Source organism: Procambarus clarkii, chromosome 35 (assembly GCF_040958095.1).
Source record: "Procambarus clarkii isolate CNS0578487 chromosome 35, FALCON_Pclarkii_2.0, whole genome shotgun sequence".
Lineage (NCBI taxonomy): Eukaryota > Metazoa > Arthropoda > Malacostraca > Decapoda > Cambaridae > Procambarus > Procambarus clarkii.
This window is the reverse complement of record NC_091184.1, coordinates 29,973,266-29,992,324: the sequence shown is the minus strand read 5'-3', so window position 1 is coordinate 29,992,324 and position 19,059 is coordinate 29,973,266. Positions and strand designations below refer to the sequence as shown.

Below are 19,059 nucleotides of genomic sequence, written 5' to 3'. Positions count from 1 at the left end.
TAATTTAAATAACGAGTCAACTTTGTCGTAAACAATCATCCCGCATCGTGCATTGGCAATCACACCTGCACTCGATCGACCTTGAGTAACTACCACTCATGGTACATTCACTCTCCACGAGTGAATTGCTTCATGTGATTCCTCTTCCTTCAAAATAAACGATATCGAGTCCACCAGACGACACTTACACACACACACACACACACACACACACACACACACACACACACACACACACACACACACACACACACACACACACACACACACACACACACACAACTTACGGGTCATATCCCTTGTCGTCAGCCTTGCTGACCACTTGATGTGTCCCACTCTGACATCTTTGACATCATATATTGCAAACCAGTTACTAGTTCTTTATTATGCACCCCATACCCATCCCGTGGGCGGTAGTGTAAAGGATTACAGAGGCACATAATCGGTTCAGGAACTGAACCCTCTAGTTCGTTTAGCTAAGCAAATAACAATCTTTTGACGCCAGTTAAACAATTATTAATGTTATATATACATGTACACATATACATACATGTACATATATATATACGTATACGTATATACATATACATATTTAATCACCCACACAAATACACACATCAATAATCTTTTGTGTCACAAGTGATATTGCAAACAAGACCTCGATAATCACGTCGCTACTCTTCTCCATCGTGAGGATGGAGTGGTTTCGTAGTCCTGGAACGTCGACTCTAGTTGCACCTTGCATGCTGCAGATGCAACAGGCATTATTTTGCTGGTAGAAATACTCCCTTGATCAGGAACTTGTTGATGTCACACCCGTACCGCCACCCGTGTTAGCATGTCCCTGTTTTCTGGTAATTGTGGCATACGTGATGTCTGGCTCTGATTGGTTGATTGGAGTTATGTTCCTTCTCCACACACTAGAAGGTGAAGGGACGACGACGTTTCGGTCCGTCCTGGACCATTCTCAAGTCGACAGCACGGAGCTCATAGAAGAGTTTGTGGTATTGACAGCAACAAAGGGAGAAACAGCAACAGATGATGATTTCGGGCGATTTTGACGGTTTTGGCCTCCACCACCTTCTTAGTTAGCTTGTTCCGTCTACCACTCAGTTTGCAAGAGTAAACTTTCTAATATATTTTTTTCGGCACCTTTGTTTCCTAAGGCCTTTGGTGTGTGTGTGTGTGTGTGTGTGTGTGTGTGTGTGTGTGTATGTGTATGTGTGTGTGTGTGTGTGTGTGTGTGTGTGTGTGTGTGTGTGTGTGTGTGTGTGTGTGTGTGTGTGTGTGTACTCATCTATTTGTGCTTGCAGGATCGAGCATCGACTCTTGGATAATCTTCCCACCAGAGTGTGTGTGTGCAGACAGCTCTTTTTTTCCCCCTAGCGAACATTAACAAATCTCTGCTTGGCTCTCAACCTACTGACGCTCTCCTGAATTCAAGAACTCAAGGTTACTGCAGCTTAGCCACTTGCTCGACACTTTGATGTGGTGCGCCACGCCTCAAGATGCCAAGTGTCTGGAGAGCCTAGACAATAAGGCAAATAATTATCCTTATTATGGGTAAAATTATTTCCCCAAGTGCCTGTGCGTGACCCTTGACCCTTGAGGAAGGTCTACCTGGTCAAGGCTCGCCATAACAAATGAACTTTACTACCCCTGATCCAATAAATGCCGATCGATTATTACTTAAGTAACCCACAACCAATTGAGCCAGGGTTCGACTCCCCGAGTGGGGGCGAAACATCTTGGAACTCTTTTCCACCAAGTAGTAAATAAGTACCTGAGAATCAGGTCATTATAAGTCAATCAGAATCAGGTTGTTGTAAGTTGACTTCTGAGAAAGAATTGCCAGTTATTGGCCAAGTTGGGAGGAAAAGTCTACCTAAACTTCCAGTAAGTGGAAGCCGAAAGTGGTTAGAGTGGTTCTCTAACCACTAGTGTCAAAGTGGTTCTCTAACCACTAGTGTCAAAGTGGTTCTCTAACCACTAGTGTCAAAGTGGTTAGCCTCCACTTTGCCCATCTGTCCTGCCCAAACAACCCAACCACGAGCGTCGTATGTAAACGATCTTTAAGCCATCTTAGGCAACATGATACATATGTAATGTGAGTAAGAGGGAGCACATGTGGCTCAAATACATAAGGAGGACGTTGTGGAATCAACTGATTTCGTAGCAAAATCCACCTCCACTGCCGCTATACGATTATACAAACATATATAATGTGTCTATATCCCCACCCCACCCCATGTCTATACCCATATATACCTACATCCCTCCATACCCAATATCCCCTCATGCCTATATCCATATTCCCCAAATGCCCCATGCCCACATGCTAATACAAACTGCCAGTACCCATATTCCCGCACTTGTTCATACTAATAATCTCTCCATCACCATACATGTAATCCCCACATGCCCAAACCCACAATCCCCCCCATATACATTCCTGCAACCCCCCCCCCCCCCACATGTACCTAACTACCTCTCATATGTGCACATTCTTCATTCTTCATTCATTCATTCATTCATTCTTCATTCATTCAGATCTTCATTCTGATAATTCCCACGTGGCAATATCCACAACTCTCCCATAGTATACATTATAAGGTCCCAGGTAAGGGTGTTACACAAACAGCTCAATGAATGTGTTTACACTTATACACAGGCAAAGTATTAAGTGACATATTAATCCCTTCTCTCTCTTTCTCTCTCTCTCTCCTACTCCTCTTCCATCTTTCCTACATCTTGGCACGCGTTGCGGCCACTCTGCATAACATCTTTTTAATATTTTGTTAGAAATCACGTCGTCTTCAAATTATATGGAAAGTTTATTTATATTTGTTAGTAATAATGAGGTTCGTGAGATTTAGGTTCGGGCAAGGTCAGTGTTTGTCGGGGCCAGGTTACGTAAAGTCATGTCTGGTAAAGTTAAGTAAGGTCATGTCTAGTAAGGTTTAGTGAGATCACATCAGTTATGTTCTATCAGGTTACATCCAGTTTCCGTCTATGCTTAAGGTCACGTTATCAGCCCTTGTTTATTTGGCAATATGTGACCTCCATGTCTCTTGGTTCGACACTATGAAGTCTCCATGTTTGTTTACAGTGACGTCATCCGGCCTCCGTGTTTGCTTACTCTGACGTCACCAATATCAAGCTCCTCATATAAATGATAATAGACTGGATGGAGCCTTGGATAGTACTTCCCTCTCACCCTCCCTCCTCTCTCTCTCTCTCTCTCTCTCTCTCTCTCTCTCTCTCTCTCTCTCTCTCTCTCTCTCTCTCTCTCTCTCTCTCTCTCTCTCTCTCTCTCTCTCTCTCTCTCGCTCTTTGTCTCGCACTATCTCTCGGTCTCTGTATGACCTACGATGTGTTTACCTACTTGTGCTTGCGGGGGTTGAGCTTCGGGTCTTTGGTCCCGCCTCTCAACTGTCAACAAATGTACAGGTTCCTGAATCTATTAAGTTCTATCATATCTTCATTTGAAGCTGTGTATGGAGTCAGCCTCCACCACATTACTGCCTAATGCATTCCATTTGTTAACTACTCTGACACTGAAAATGTTTTGTATAATGTCTCTGTTGTTCATCTGGGTTCTCAGTTTCCACCTGTGTCCCCTTGTGCGTGTGTCCCCTGTGTTAAATAAGTTGTCTGTATCTACCCTATCAATTCCTCCGAGAATCTTGTATGTGGTGATCATGTCTTCCCCAACTCGTGAACTTGAACCTCTCGTCTTCCAGCGACGTGAGGTTTAGGTTCAAACACACACCTCACACGCGTGAGGTGTGAGTAAGAGAGACACAGAGAGAGAGAGAGAGAGAGAGAGAGAGAGAGAGAGAGAGAGAGAAGTAGATTGTTTATAATGTGGAGTAGTGTGTGTTGTTGTTAGTGATGAAGAGTGAGCTAGGGCACCTGTTATTGTTGATGAAGTAGTGGGGTTGTGATGACGCATACTCAACACTCTCTCACTCTCACTCTCTCTCTCTCTCTCTCTCTCTCTCTCTCTCTCTCTCTCTCTCTCTCTCTCTCTCTCTCTCTCTCTCTCTCTCTCTCTCTCTCTCTCACCAAAGTTACTTACGTGGTCGACGCACTTAACAGTTCCTTTCTTCGGTCTGTTTAAACACTCCAGAATCCCACTGGAGCTGGGAACGTCTCTATAAATAGCGCGATTGTCCTCAAGTTACTTCTTGGGCTTGTCCTTGAGTTTAACCTTGCGCTTGTCCTCGAGTTTGTCCTTCACTTTTTCCTAAGAATCTACCCGTAATCATTGAGTTTATCTGAGAAGTTGACCTGGAGTCTGTCTACGTGAGTTTGACCTTGTTCCTCTCCTGAGTTTCTCCTTAACTTTCTTATTGAGTTTGACCTCTGTACTCAAGACGACGAAAGTCAGCAGCTGTGGGAAGTATTCCTGTCTTTGTTTTCCTGTGTTTGTTTCGTTTGTTGTTGTTCATGGGGGATGCTCTTGTTTCTACTGCTGGTACTGTTGTTGTTTTCTTATGGTGTGGTAGTTGCTGTTCTTGTTGTCAACACAGGTTGACAACAAGTCTTAAGTGTACGCCTCCCTGGCTGCTGGTCTCCTCCTCATGTCATACATATGTCATATTTACTGAAGTCCAACGAAGCTAACAACAAACAACAAGAAGTGTCGCAAATATCAAAAAATCAATTTAACTCCCCCATAACCATCAAACTAAATCCCACGCTAAGTATGATCGCCAAAAATTACGAGGCTCAGTAATGGTGTCTACGGATGCAGTCCTTCAGGAAGTTAATGGTAAAAACTGTACAAACATCGTCATGTACAAACATCACCGTGTTCGTATCCAGACTTCAGGAAATGCCGGGACATTTTGACAGCATATAGAATAGGTAAATAGGAGAATTGGTGTTAAAGTAGATAATCGTTCGAACAAGTCAGGTGTTATCAAAGCTGACATGACCAGGAGAGCGAGAGTTGACATCAATGACGCCCAGATGCATGCTCAAGCTTTTCTGCAAACTACGACAAATTCGCCCTAGGAGGCCTGATCGAGGACCGGACCGCGGGAACGTTGAGCCCCGAAATCATCGCAAGGTAAGTAAGGTAACCATAAAATAATTAGCCCGCGCTTTAGTACAGCCGACACAATAATATATCGACGAAGTCTGCCTCCAGGAAATCCTACGAAATTACTGAAGATGGTTAACTAAATACTTCCCTTTCCAGAGGAAAGGAAGAGGAGCTAAAGCAGGTAAATAGAAGGAACAGGAATAAAGCGTTAGGACAAGGAGGTGTATAAGATAAAGAAGAGGAGGGAGTTGACCAGATCACACACTAGAAGGTGAAGGGACGACGACGTTTCGGTCCGTCCTGGACCATTCTCAAGTCGATTGTGAATGGTCCAGGACGGACCGAAACGTCGTCGTCCCTTCACCGTCTAGTGTGTGGTCTGGTCAACATACTTCAGCCACGTTATTGTGCACAAGGAAGAGGAGATGGTAGGTAAGGAAGGATTAAGAAAGGGAACCATCGTCTGTCTCACACTCGGGAGGCTTGACCCAGTTTGTCTGAATTTCTCAGAGTTTCTTCAGTTGGCTTATTCTTGTTGTCTGTTACCTGGAAGTGAGTATTATATTTATGTTTCCCTCCCTCCTTACTCACCTCCTTTACTCATTCTCTTTTCCATTCCTTCTCTCCTTCCTTCCTTCCTTCCTTCCATTGTGCCTTGATTCCTTAATCCATTCTTGCCTTTTTCCTGTCCTTTCTTTCTAACTTTTAACCATTCTTCCATCCTTCCTTCTCCCCTTTTCTCATTCCTTTCTTTTTGCCTTCATTCATTTCACCTCTTTTTCCTTATTTCCTTTCTTCTTTCTCTCAATTCTTTCGTAACTTAATTTCTACCATTCTTCCATCTTTTCTCCTCCCTCCCTCCCTCCCTCCCTCCAGCCTCTCCATCGACGGCCTGAGTCAGACTTGTATTGGCGGGAAAACAATAACTGGGGCGATGGTTCCTCCAGCACCCTTCACCCACTGTTCAAACATCTCCTCCACTCAGGCCTCATACTTCACGCCAACAATACACCTCAAGTCTATCATTAAAAGATAGAGAACAAGGTCTATACAACAATACCCGCAGGGCAGAGTGTGTAGGTGGACCTATCGTAAAATCCTGGTTGGGCACCATTTCGGGTCTCCAGAATCTCCCAATGAATTCAGTAGAGTTTCGGGTTGGTAGGTTTTTCTCCTATCGTAGCTGAAGTGAAGTGCAATAATGCACTTCAGTGGAAATAATAACCCGGTATTACGTTAACACACGGATACGTAGGCTGTATATTTCGATCCAAATCCGGGATCCTCTTCAGCAGTGAGCGAGAATGACGTTGTTTTAGATTCAGCTACTGGGAACAAAACGTTCCAAGTAGCACGGGCTATGGTGAGCCCGGAGTGGACTTACCTGGCACAGGAGCTGGGCTGTAACTTGGAAAAGCGAGAATGGCGGCTTTAGGTGGTTTTATGACGTCAAGTCAGGTGTCCTAGGAAGAGGTGTGCTAGGTAATAAGTTATTAGGTAATTATTAGGAGTTATTAGGTCATAACCTCCTTGTTACATAATGCGGGGCTTTAGATCCCTCTCTGTTTGACCATGATAAACTTTACTACAATCATTACAGGGAATCTTACAGACTCTGGCGCCCTCAGCTTTATCTTTCTTCCGATAGACGTTTACTAACTCATCTCCAGCTTTATTTGGGTAACTGACATGAACTTTATTTTACATATTGTACTGGTGTTGAGCGCACCACTCCAGGTTAGACCATCCTCCAGGCTGGAACAATCAATTGTAAACTTCAACTAGTACTTCCATTGTCCTCAAACTCTTGGAATATCGATTTAGGTAGTGAGAGGTCAGGGGGGTCGGGGAGGAGAATGTGTTTACCACATTTTAACATGATATAGAAACTGACTGTGTGACCTCGTAGGCTTTGTTTGTCCACAAAATCAATGTCCGGGTGATTTAAATGATTTAAACGCCGTAATGAACTCCCTGACAGTGTCTTACTACACGAACACTCCCCCCCCCCAGTCCCTTTCCCCCTCTCACCCCTTCTCTCCCCTCTCTCCCCTTCTCTCCCCTCTCTCCCCCTTCCTTCTCTCCCCCTCCCCACCTCGCCACATACCAGGGGGGCCTGGTAGCCTGGTGGATAGCGCGCAGTACTCATAATTCTGTGGCGCGGGTTCGATTCCCGCACCAGGCAGAAACAAATGGGTAAAGTTTCTTTCACCCTGAATTCCCCCTGTTACCTAGCAGTAAATAGGTATCTGGGAGTTAGGCAGCTGTCACGGGCTACTTCCTGGGGTGTGTGAGTGTGATGTGGAGAAAAAAAAAGTAGTTAGTAAACAGTTGATTGACAGTTGAGAGGCGGGCCGAAAGAGCAAAGCTCAACCCCCGCAAACACAACTAGGTGAATACATCTCCCCTCTGCCAGCGTGGTAATTCACGTTTACAGTGTTGCCGTTGACATAGTAGCCATAATGGCACCTGGCGGTAAACTCCTGGCAACGAGGAATCCCTGACAAGGAATTGGAGAATCTCCTAGCAACAACAGCCTCCATTCTCACGCGTTCAGAAATTGACATAAAAGAAATGTACTAAGAGTAACTGGATGGCAACTATTCCGTTCGTGGCCGACACACTATGCGTGATAGTGGCTTTGCAAGACTGTAAGAACACCATTGTTATGTATTCTCACAACCCAATGTATACCTTCTTGTATATAGATAAATTTCGTCCCCTATTTATGGACGGTGGACGGCCAGCGACGTGGCTGATCGATTGATTGATGAAGATTAAGCCACCCAAGTATTGACGGGAATACGCTATTCATGCCCATGCCAAGTGGTGGCACGGGCATGAATAGCCCGTAAGTGGTAGGTTTTTCTGGAGTGAATGTGAGTGGTTGACCGTGCACACAGTCCTCTACACACCCGTGTGTGCTACTAGAGGAAGGGAAGGGTTGGCAGCGAGACGAATATTTGGCATATGTTCCTCAGATTGTTGTTTTAGATTTACCTACTCAGAACGAAGTGTCCATGTAGCACAGGCTATGGCGAGCCCGTAACGATCCTCTGAATGACCCGAAGCCTGTATGTACCTGATCTAACCCCCTCACCCCCAATGACACCTGGACGAGTCTGCTCCACAGCCTCAGGTGGACACCTGGAAATGAAAATGGACCGAAGGAAAGTAAGGAATAAGAAGCACCCTCAATGGGAAGTTAACGAGTGAATGTTCCAAAGGAAGTTGTGTAAGCCACCTCCAGCCACAACTGTTAGGACAGATGACACAAAGAATTTAAAAGTCAGACCAAGTCCAGTGAGACGCGACCCATACAAGGCTGGCCGGAGGGACAAAGGTCAGACTTCCCCGTAGACAATAATAGCTACTTAAACATACATATTTAAGGGTTTGGCAGTTACAGCCCCACGCTCCTGTGCCAGGTAAGTCCACTCCGGGCTCGCCATAGCCCGTGCTACTTGGAACGTTTTGTTCCCAGTAGTTGGATCTTAAACAACATCATCAAGGAAGGTTTCGCGGCCGAGTGGTCAGCCAGTGTTCACTTAGCGGTGAATAGGTACTCACCTTGTTGTGCTTGCGGGGGTTGAGCTCTGGCTCTTTGGTCCCGCCTCTCAACTGTCAATCAACTGATGTACAGGTTCCTGAGCCTACTGGGCTCTATCATATCTACACTTGAAACTGTGTATGGAGTCAGCCTCCACCACATCACTGCCTAATGTATGTGTGTGTGTGTGTGTGTGTGTGTGTGTGTGTGTGTGTGTGTGTGTGTGTGTGTGTGTGTGTGTGTGTGTGTGTGTGCGTGCGCGCTCGAGAGCGCCGCCCAGCAGGTGTCACATTGTCTTGGCACCGTGACATGAAGGTAGTGCCAAGCCATTGCCCTCAACCACAACCAGCTAGTTGCTGCACTCCTGCCCCCCCCCCCCCCTTCATCCCTACCACACACACACACACTTCTTGTTGTTATAGATCCAGCAACTGGGGAACCAAAAGTTCCAAGTAGCACGGGCTATGGTGAGCCCGTAGTGGACTTGCCTGGCACAGGAACGGGGCTGTGAACACACACACACACACACACACACACACACACACACACACACACACACACACACACACACACACACACACACACACACACACACACACACACACACACACACACGTTCTTGCCTACTTATACTTCCTGTAAGTAGTGACGGGGAAGGGGGATACGAACCCACGAGAGTAGAGAGACTCTGGGCCGAGCGTAATGGTCTGGTGGCGGGCTGCCAGGCGGGGCGGAGTATAACCGACCTCTCCCCCCTGGTCGACTTCCCCGAGGACCCTATAACCCTGACGCTTCTCTCTATCATAATAACCCCACAATAAGCTAATTCCTGGGTATTTTTAGGTGAACAGAGGCATTGGGTGATAAGAAATGTGCTCAACAGTTTCTGTCCCGCCCGGGACTCGAATCCGAAATTCTGGAGTCGAGCAGGAACCAGGCTGCACTACCATGGGCCTCACACTGCTGGCTCCCTACAGTAGCCTCACGCTCCAGGCTCCCTACAGTAGCCTCACGCTGCTGGCTCCCTACAGTAGCCTCACACTCCAGGCTCCCTACAGTAGCCTCACGCTCCAGGCTCCCTACAGTAGCCTCACGCTGCTGGCTCCCTACAGTAGCCTCACGCTCCAGGCTCCCTACAGTAGCCTCACGCTGCTGGCTCCCTACAGTAGCCTCACGCTCCAGGCTCCCTACAGTAGCCTCACGCTGCTGGCTCCCTACAGTAGCCTCACGCTCCAGGCTCCCTACAGTAGCCTCACGCTGCTGGCTCCCTACAGTAGCCTCACGCTCCAGGCTCCCTACAGTAGCCTCACGCTGCTGGCTCCCTACAGTAGCCTCACGCTGCAGGCTCCCTACAGTAGCCTCACGCTGCTGGCTCCCTACAGTAGCCTCACGCTCAAGGCTCCCTACAGTAGCCTCACGCTCCAGGCTCCCTACAGTAGCCTCACGCTGCTGGCTCCCTACAGTAGCCTCACGCTGCTGGCTCCCTACAGTAGCCTCACGCTGCAGGCTCCCTACAGTAGCCTCACGCTGCTGGCTCCCTACAGTAGCCTCACGCTGCAGGCTCCCTACAGTAGCCTCACGCTGCTGGCTCCCTACAGTAGCCTCACGCTCCAGGCTCCCTACAGTAGCCTCACGCTGCTGGCTCCCTACAGTAGCCTCACGCTGCTGGCTCCCTACAGTAGCCTCACACTCCAGGCTCCCTACAGTAGCCTCACGCTGCTGGCTCCCTACAGTAGCCTCACGCTCCAGGCTCCCTACAGTAGCCTCACGCTGCTGGCTCCCTACAGTAGCCTCACGCTCCGGGCTCCCTACAGTAGCCTCGCGCTCCGGGCTCCCTACAGTAGCCTCACGCTCCGGGCTCCCTATAGTAGCCTCACGCTCCGGGCTCCCTACAGTAGCCTCACGCTCAAGGCTCCCTACAGTAGCCTCACGCTGCTGGCTCCCTACAGTAGCCTCACGCTCCAGGCTCCCTACAGTAGCCTCACGCTCCGGGCTCCCTACAGTAGCCTCACGCTCCGGGCTCCCTACAGTAGCCTCACGCTCAAGGCTCCCTACAGTAGCCTCACGCTCAAGGCTCCCTACAGTAGCCTCACGCTGCTGGCTCCCTACAGTAGCCTCACGCTCCAGGCTCCCTACAGTAGCCTCACGCTCCGGGCTCCCTACAGTAGCCTCACGCTCCGGGCTCCCTACAGTAGCCTCACACGCCGGGCTCCCTACAGTAGCCTCACGCTCCGGGCTCCCTACAGTAGCCTCACACGCCAGGCTCCCTACAGTAGCCTGACGCTCCGGGCTCCCTACAGTAGCCTCACGCTCCGGGCTCCCTACAGTAGCCTCACGCTCCGGGCTCCCTACAGTAGCCTCACACGCCGGGCTCCCTACAGTAGCCTCACGCTCCGGGCTCCCTACAGTACCCTCACACGCCAGGCTCCCTACAGTAGCCTGACGCTCCGGGATCCCTACAGTAGCCTCACGCTCCGGGCTCCCTACAGTAGCCTCACACGCCGGGCTCCCTACAGTAGCCTCACGCTCCGGGCTCCCTACAGTAGCCTCACACGCCAGGCTCCCTACAGTAGCCTGACGCTCCGGGCTCCCTACAGTAGCCTGACGCTCCGGGCTCCCTACAGTAGCCTCACGCTCCGGGCTCCCTACAGTAGCCTCACACGCCGGGCTCCCTACAGTAGCCTCACGCTCCGGGCTCCCTACAGTACCCTCACACGCCAGGCTCCCTACAGTAGCCTGACGCTCCGGGATCCCTACAGTAGCCTCACGCTCCGGGCTCCCTACAGTAGCCTCACACGCCGGGCTCCCTACAGTAGCCTCACGCTCCGGGCTCCCTACAGTAGCCTCACACGCCAGGCTCCCTACAGTAGCCTGACGCTCCGGGCTCCCTACAGTAGCCTCACGCTCCGGGCTCCCTACAGTAGCCTCACGCTGCTGGCTCACAAAACAAGTCGCTGCCCAAACTCTCAGGTTGTGTAACATTTGCTTCACGTGACGTCAGCATCTTGACATATGTTAAAAGTAAACTGTTGTATAAAGATGTTAAAAACCTCGAGGGTGACGACTCTGTTACCAGCAGCTTCATACTCCTACAACCACAGAGATATTCAACATATATGTCATTATGTACATATATTATGTAACTACTAGATTTTGTCTTGGATGTAGTTAACTACTTCCACAGAATTGGGATGGAAACGAGCATAGTTACAGACACTATGATGCAGTCAACTCCACCAGTGGTTCAGTAACATTAAGAGCTCTGGTTAGTAACCACGTGATTGTAACCTATCCACCGCTTTACGGGCTATTCATGCCCGTGCCACCTCTTGGGTGGCTTAATCTTTATCAATCAATCTATCCACCGCTACCGGGGGGGGGGGGGGAGGGTGGAGGGAACTGCTAAAATCTGGAACTTTTGTGCATCATCTGTTAATTTTATTATTAAATAATATATAATGAATTCATTCTGATGATGATGGTTTGAACTGAACTCGGTGCATGGGTTTCCCCTTATGACTCCTAGCTTAACACTAACTCCATGGGTTTCCCCTTATCATTCCTAGCCTAACACTAACTCCATGGGTTTCCCCTTATGATTCCTAGCCTAACACTAACTCCATGGGTTTCCCCTTATCATTCCTAGCCTAACACTAACTCCATGGGTTTCCCCTTATCATTCCTAGCCTAACACTAACTCCATGGGTTTCCCCTTATCATTCCTAGCCTAACACTAACTCCATGGGTTTCCCATTATCATTCCTAGCCTAACACTAACTCCATGGGTTTCCCCTTATCATTCCTAGCCTAACACTAACTCCATGGGTTTCCCCTTATCATTCCTAGCCTAACACTAACTCCATGGGTTTCCCCTTATGATTCCTAGCCTAACACTAACTCCATGGGTTTCCCCTTATCATTCCTAGCCTAACACTAACTCCATGGGTTTCCCCTTATCATTCCTAGCCTAACACTAACTCCATGGGTTTCCCCTTATGATTCCTAGCCTAACACTAACTCCATGGGTTTCCCCTTATCATTCCTAGCCTAACACTAACTCCATGGGTTTCCCCTTATCATTCCTAGCCTAACACTAACTCCATGGGTTTCCCCTTATGATTCCTAGCCTAACACTAACTCCATGGGTTTCCCCTTATCATTCCTAGCCTAACACTAACTCCATGGGTTTCCCCTTATCATTCCTAGCCTAACACTAACTCCATGGGTTTCCCCTTATGATTCCTAGCCTAACACTAACTCCATGGGTTTCCCCTTATCATTCCTAGCCTAACACTAACTCCATGGGTTTCCCCTTATCATTCCTAGCCTAACACTAACTCCATGGGTTTCCCCTTATCATTCCTAGCCTAACACTAACTCCATGGGTTTCCCCTTATCATTCCTAGCCTAACACTAACTCCATGGGTTTCCCCTTATCATTCCTAGCCTAACACTAACTCCATGGGTTTCCCCTTATCATTCCTAGCCTAACACTAACTCCATGGGTTTCCCCTTATCATTCCTAGCCTAACACTAACTCCATGGGTTTCCCCTTATCATTCCTAGCCTAACACTAACTCCATGGGTTTCCCCTTATCATTCCTAGCCTAACACTAACTCCATGGGTTTCCCCTTATCATTCCTAGCCTAACACTAACTCCATGGGTTTCCCCTTATCATTCCTAGCCTAACACTAACTCCATGGGTTTCCCCTTATCATTCCTAGCCTAACACTAACTCACAACATGGTGTAGTCATTCTGCAACACAAATGTTGCAACAATTAAAATTTAAACTGCAATCTATCAGTTACGTAACGAACTACGAATCAATATTTTGTTATATAAATATTAGCATTCTAAATTGGTATAATAGGCTAATATCTAAATTATCTAAACCAATGATCTAATTGACTAAAGAAGCAGTATTTGTGTACTGACAAGACTGGCTTCAGGTCTAGGAACTTGACGAGTATGTGTAATCTTATCACGGAACTGATAACTCTTAGGGCTGGTTATCTCGTGTGTAATGACGATAGCCAACATGTGTTATCTCTATCTCGCAGGTGATGTACTCACCTAGATGTGCTTGCCGGGGGGTTGAGCTTCGGCTCTTTGGTCCCGCCTTAATATGTGCTCAGTCTTAATTGTCACATTGTTCCTGCTTTTAATAATTACTTTGTTTACCATTTTATGAAGGTTTGTATTGTTGTTAATGTTATTCTGTATATATTTATCGTGTCGCCAGTAATTGTTTAACATTTGTATACTATAATGAGTGTTGCAGCAGGAGGCTGCTTAGTGTATTGTGCACCCCATACTCATCCTGTGAGTGGTAGTGTATTGTGCACCTCATACTCATCCTGTGAGTGGTAGTTTATTGTGCACCCCATACTCATCCTGTGAGTGGTAGTTTATTGTGCACCCCATACTCATCCTGTGAGTGGTAGTTTATTGTGCACCCCATACTCATCCTGTGAGTGGTAGTGTATTGTGCACCTCATACTCATCCTGTGAGTGGTAGCTTATTGTGCACCCCATACTCATCCTGTGAGTGGTAGTTTATTGTGCACCCCATACTCATCCTGTGAGTGGTAGCTTATTGTGCACCCCATACTCATCCTGGGAGTGGTAGTTTATTGTGCACCCCATACTCATCCTGTGAGTGGTAGCTTATTGTGCACCCCATACTCATCCTGTGAGTGGTAGTTTATTGTGCACCCCATACTCATCCTGTGAGTGGTAGTTTATTGTGCACCCCATACTCATCCTGTGAGTGGTAGCTTATTGTGCACCCCATACTCATCCTGGAAGTGGTAGTTTATTGTGCACCCCATACTCATCCTGTGAGTGGTAGCTTATTGTGCACCCCATACTCATCCTGTGAGTGGTAGCTTATTGTGCACCCCATACTCATCCTGTGAGTGGTAGCTTATTGTGCACCCCATACTCATCCTGGAAGTGGTAGTTTATTGTGCACCCCATACTCATCCTGTGAGTGGTAGTTTATTGTGCACCCCATACTCATCCTGTGAGTGGTAGTGTATTGTGCACCCCATACTCATCCTGTGAGTGGTAGTTTATTGTGCACCCCATACTCATCCTGTGAGTGGTAGCTTATTGTGCACCCCATACTCATCCTGTGAGTGGTAGCTTATTGTGCACCCCATACTCATCCTGTGAGTGGTAGCTTATTGTGCACCCCATACTCATCCTGGAAGTGGTAGTTTATTGTGCACCCCATACTCATCCTGTGAGTGGTAGTTTATTGTGCACCCCATACTCATCCTGTGAGTGGTAGTGTATTGTGCACCCCATACTCATCCTGTGAGTGGTAGTTTATTGTGCACCCCATACTCATCCTGTGAGTGGTAGTTTATTGTGCACCCCATACTCATCCTGGGAGTGGTAGTTTATTGTGCACCCCATACTCATCCTGTGAGTGGTAGTTTATTGTGCACCCCATACTCATCCTGTGAGTGGTAGTGTACTCATCCTGTGAGTGGTAGTGTATTGTGCACCCCATACTCATCCTGTGAGTGGTAGTTTATTGTGTACCCCATACTCATCCTGTGAGTGGTAGTTTATTGTGCACCCCATACTCATCCTGTGAGTGGTAGTTTATTGTGCACCCCATACTCATCCTGTGAGTGGTAGCTTATTGTGCACCCCATACTCATCCTGTGAGTGGTAGCTTATTGTGCACCTCATACTCATCCTGTGAGTGGTAGTTTATTGTGCACCCCATACTCATCCTGTGAGTGGTAGCTTATTGTGCACCCCATACTCATCCTGTGAGTGGTAGTTTATTGTGCACCCCATACTCATCCTGTGAGTGGTAGTGTACTCATCCTGTGAGTGGTAGTGTACTCATCCTGTGAGTGGTAGTGTACTCATCCTGTGAGTGGTAGCGTATTGTGCACCCCATACTCATCCTGTGAGTGGTAGTTTATTGTGCACCTCATACTCATCCTGTGAGTGGTAGTTTATTGTGCACCCCATACTCATCCTGTGAGTGGTAGTTTATTGTGCACCTCATACTCATCCTGTGAGTGGTAGTTTATTGTGCACCCCATACTCATCCTGTGAGTGGTAGCTTATTGTGCACCCCATACTCATCCTGTGAGTGGTAGTTTATTGTGCACCCCATACTCATCCTGTGAGTGGTAGTTTATTGTGCACCCCATACTCATCCTGTGAGTGATAGTGTTCAACAGGGGAGGCGTGCGGAACAGTGTGCAACAGGGGAGGCGTGTGAGGACAGTGTGCAACAGGGGAGGCGTGGGGAACAGTGTGCAACAGGGGAGGCGTGTGAGAACAGTGTGCAACAGGGGAGGCGTGTGAGGACAGTGTGCAACAGGGGAGGCGTGTGAGAACAGTGTGCAACAGGGGAGGCGTGTGAGAACAGTGTGCAACAGGGGAGGCGTGTGAGAACAGTGTGCAACAGGGGAGGCGTGTGAGAACAGTGTGCAACAGGGGAGGCGTGTGAGAACAGTGTGCAACAGGGGAGGCGAGCAAGACTTACAATTGTCCTCCAGCAACTTTTTTGTGGTTGACCTTAAGGCAGAGCTCACAGTGCGCAGCGCCGTTCCTGCGCGCTGTGAGCCAACATTCCACCAGTTACCAGCATATAAAACACTATAAATAGTATACCCTGGCTGTGTTCATCCTGTTAAATGTACATGGACGCAGCTGGGACATCACTGCCTCAAGTGAGCACATCACCAAACACACAGATTAATATTTCCCACCCCTCATCTTACGCAGGTTTGCGGCCCCAACTTTTAAGAACTATTTTGTTGCTTATATTCTATTTAATTTATCATGCTCCGCCCGCCCGTGTTTGAGGTCCGCTCCTGTGCCAGGTAAGTCCACTACGGGCTCACCATAGCGTGCTACTTGTCCCGCTCCTGTGCCAGGTAAGTCCACTACGGGCTCACCATAGCCCGTGCTACTTGCCCAGCTCCTGTGCCAGGTAAGTTACGGGCTCACCATAGCCCGTGCTACTTGGAACTTGTTCCGAGTAGCTTAATCTATAACAACGTGTTGTGAGTGGTGGTGAAGAAGATTACACAGGTACATAATGGGCTCTGGAGGTGAATTCCAAAGCTTCCCGGAATTGAATTAGATACAGAATTCCGTTACAACGCATTTCATATGTATGAACGTTTACCTAAGTAAATTATTATTATTATTATATTTAAATAGGTACCGTCGACAACATAAGAACAGATGTACCAGACGACCTCCCATTCATGCTCCCCAACCTATCACTCGCAACCTTTCCTCACACGGGCTACATATAACCTCAATATAGACCTCTTCCTAATCCAAAACTGTGAAACCCAACTTCCTGTCCCCCCCATTCCACCCTGGCTTTATACAACTCCTAATACAGCAATACAACTCGAAGACAACATTCCAAAATCTGCACAAAACTAAACCATAGTCTCAGTCTTTGTCTCAACAATGGAAAATTGCTACCCAAATACCACAAAGATTTACACAGATGGGTCTCGCATCATCATGAACAACGTACCCTCGGTCACTAGCGCTGTATGGATACCGGAGTACCATCTCAAGCAGGGATGGTGGCTACCAAACCAACTATCTATTTTCACAGCTGAATTATATGCCTTATATCAAGCTCTCCAAATCATCACAACATTACTAGTTGGGATATATACAATCTGTAGTGACTCCAAGAGCGCGATTCAAGCAATTACGTACTCTTCGAAAACATGCAAGGAGATTGTCTACCTATGCCTTCAACTTCTTCACAAACATCAATTGAACGGTTATGGCACCTCTATCCAATGGGTCCCAGCACATTGTGGTATTCTCCATAATGAACTAGTAGACCAACTAGCCAAAGCGATGCACGACACGCCTCACATTACTCATCATCCAATTCTCCATGTTGCACGTAAAGGAGCTTTCAAAGACACCATCTCCCAGGATATTGCAACAAACTGGAGAACGTTATGCTCATCTTTGCACTATGGGTCCATTAAAAAGAAATGGGAAACTTTGAAACATGTCCGATATAAAAGCAGAGAAATTGATATAGCGATGACCAGATTAAGGCTGGGACACACCTAACTAGCAGCACACAGCTCTAAGTACAGAACAGACATCAATGAACTCTGTACTCACTGTCAGATGCCTGAAACAGTCGAACACTATCTCCTGCACTGCTTCCGACATCATAGTGCCAGAGTAAATTTCAAATAAGTCTTTATCGCACTTAAAATACCCTTTACCATCGAGCATATATTAGGAAGTGGTGACCACTCGTTACAAGAAAAATACCAAATAGTCAAACCACTGGCTAAATATATCCAGTCGACCAACAAATAGCCATATGCTGTATTGTGCCTGCCAATTTTTGTCAACTACTATTCAGCTGTCATTGCAATCAATCTGAGCTACCTATGTGCTTTAATATACCTACAATTTTCTCTCATCTTTTTTTTTTTTGCCTTGTAACTGTTATCATTTTTTTATAAATTTTGCAAGTATTTACCTACTTAAATTTTCTTAGATTAAGGACCTGCCCGAAACGCTGCGCGTACTAGTGGCTTTACAAGATTGTAATTACCATTTATTGTAATCCCAATATATATATATATATATATATATATATATATATATATATATATATATATATATATATATATATATATATATATATATATATATATATATGTCGTACCTAGTAGCCAGAACGCACTTCTCAGCCTACTATGCAAGGCCCGATTTGCCTAATAAGCCAAGTTTTCATGAATTAATTGTTTTTCGACAACCTAACCTACCTAACCTAACCTAACCTAACTTTTTCGGCTACCTAACCAAACCTAACCTATAAAGATAGGTTAGGTTAGGTTAGGTAGGGTTGGTTAGGTTCGGTCATATATCTACGTTAATTTTAACTCCAATAAAAAAAAATTGACCTCATACATAATGAAATGGGTAGCTTTATCATTTCATAAGAAAAAAATTAGAAAAAATATATTAATTCAGGAAAACTTGGCTTATTAGGCAAATCGGGCCTTGAATAGTAGGCCAAAAAGTGAGTTCTGGCTACTAGGTACGACATATATATATATATATATATATATATATATATATATATATATATATATATATATATATATATATATATATATATATATATATATATATATATATATATATATATATATATATATATATATATTTATTGTAATCCCAATATACCTTCTTGTATATACAAGAAGGTATATTTATTTATTTATATACATAAATAAATAAATTGGGTCACATGTGACCCGCGCCACATTTATACCTGGCGCCACCAACAGCTGAACACACCGAGGCTCACCATAGCCCGTGCTGCTTGGAACTTGTTCCGAGTAGCTGAATCTATAACAACAACAGCTGAACACAGAAAACAATTTTTTTTAAATTATTCTTTAT

At 46.4% G+C, this 19,059-nt stretch overlaps 1 protein-coding gene across 1 annotated transcript in view; it reads left to right on the top strand.

Moving 5' to 3' along the window:
* LOC123752135 (probable leucine--tRNA ligase, mitochondrial) overlaps window positions 1–19,059 on the top strand; it is a 41,207-nt gene that overhangs the window by 4,469 nt on the left and 17,679 nt on the right. The gene's annotated exons all lie outside the window — the stretch shown is intronic.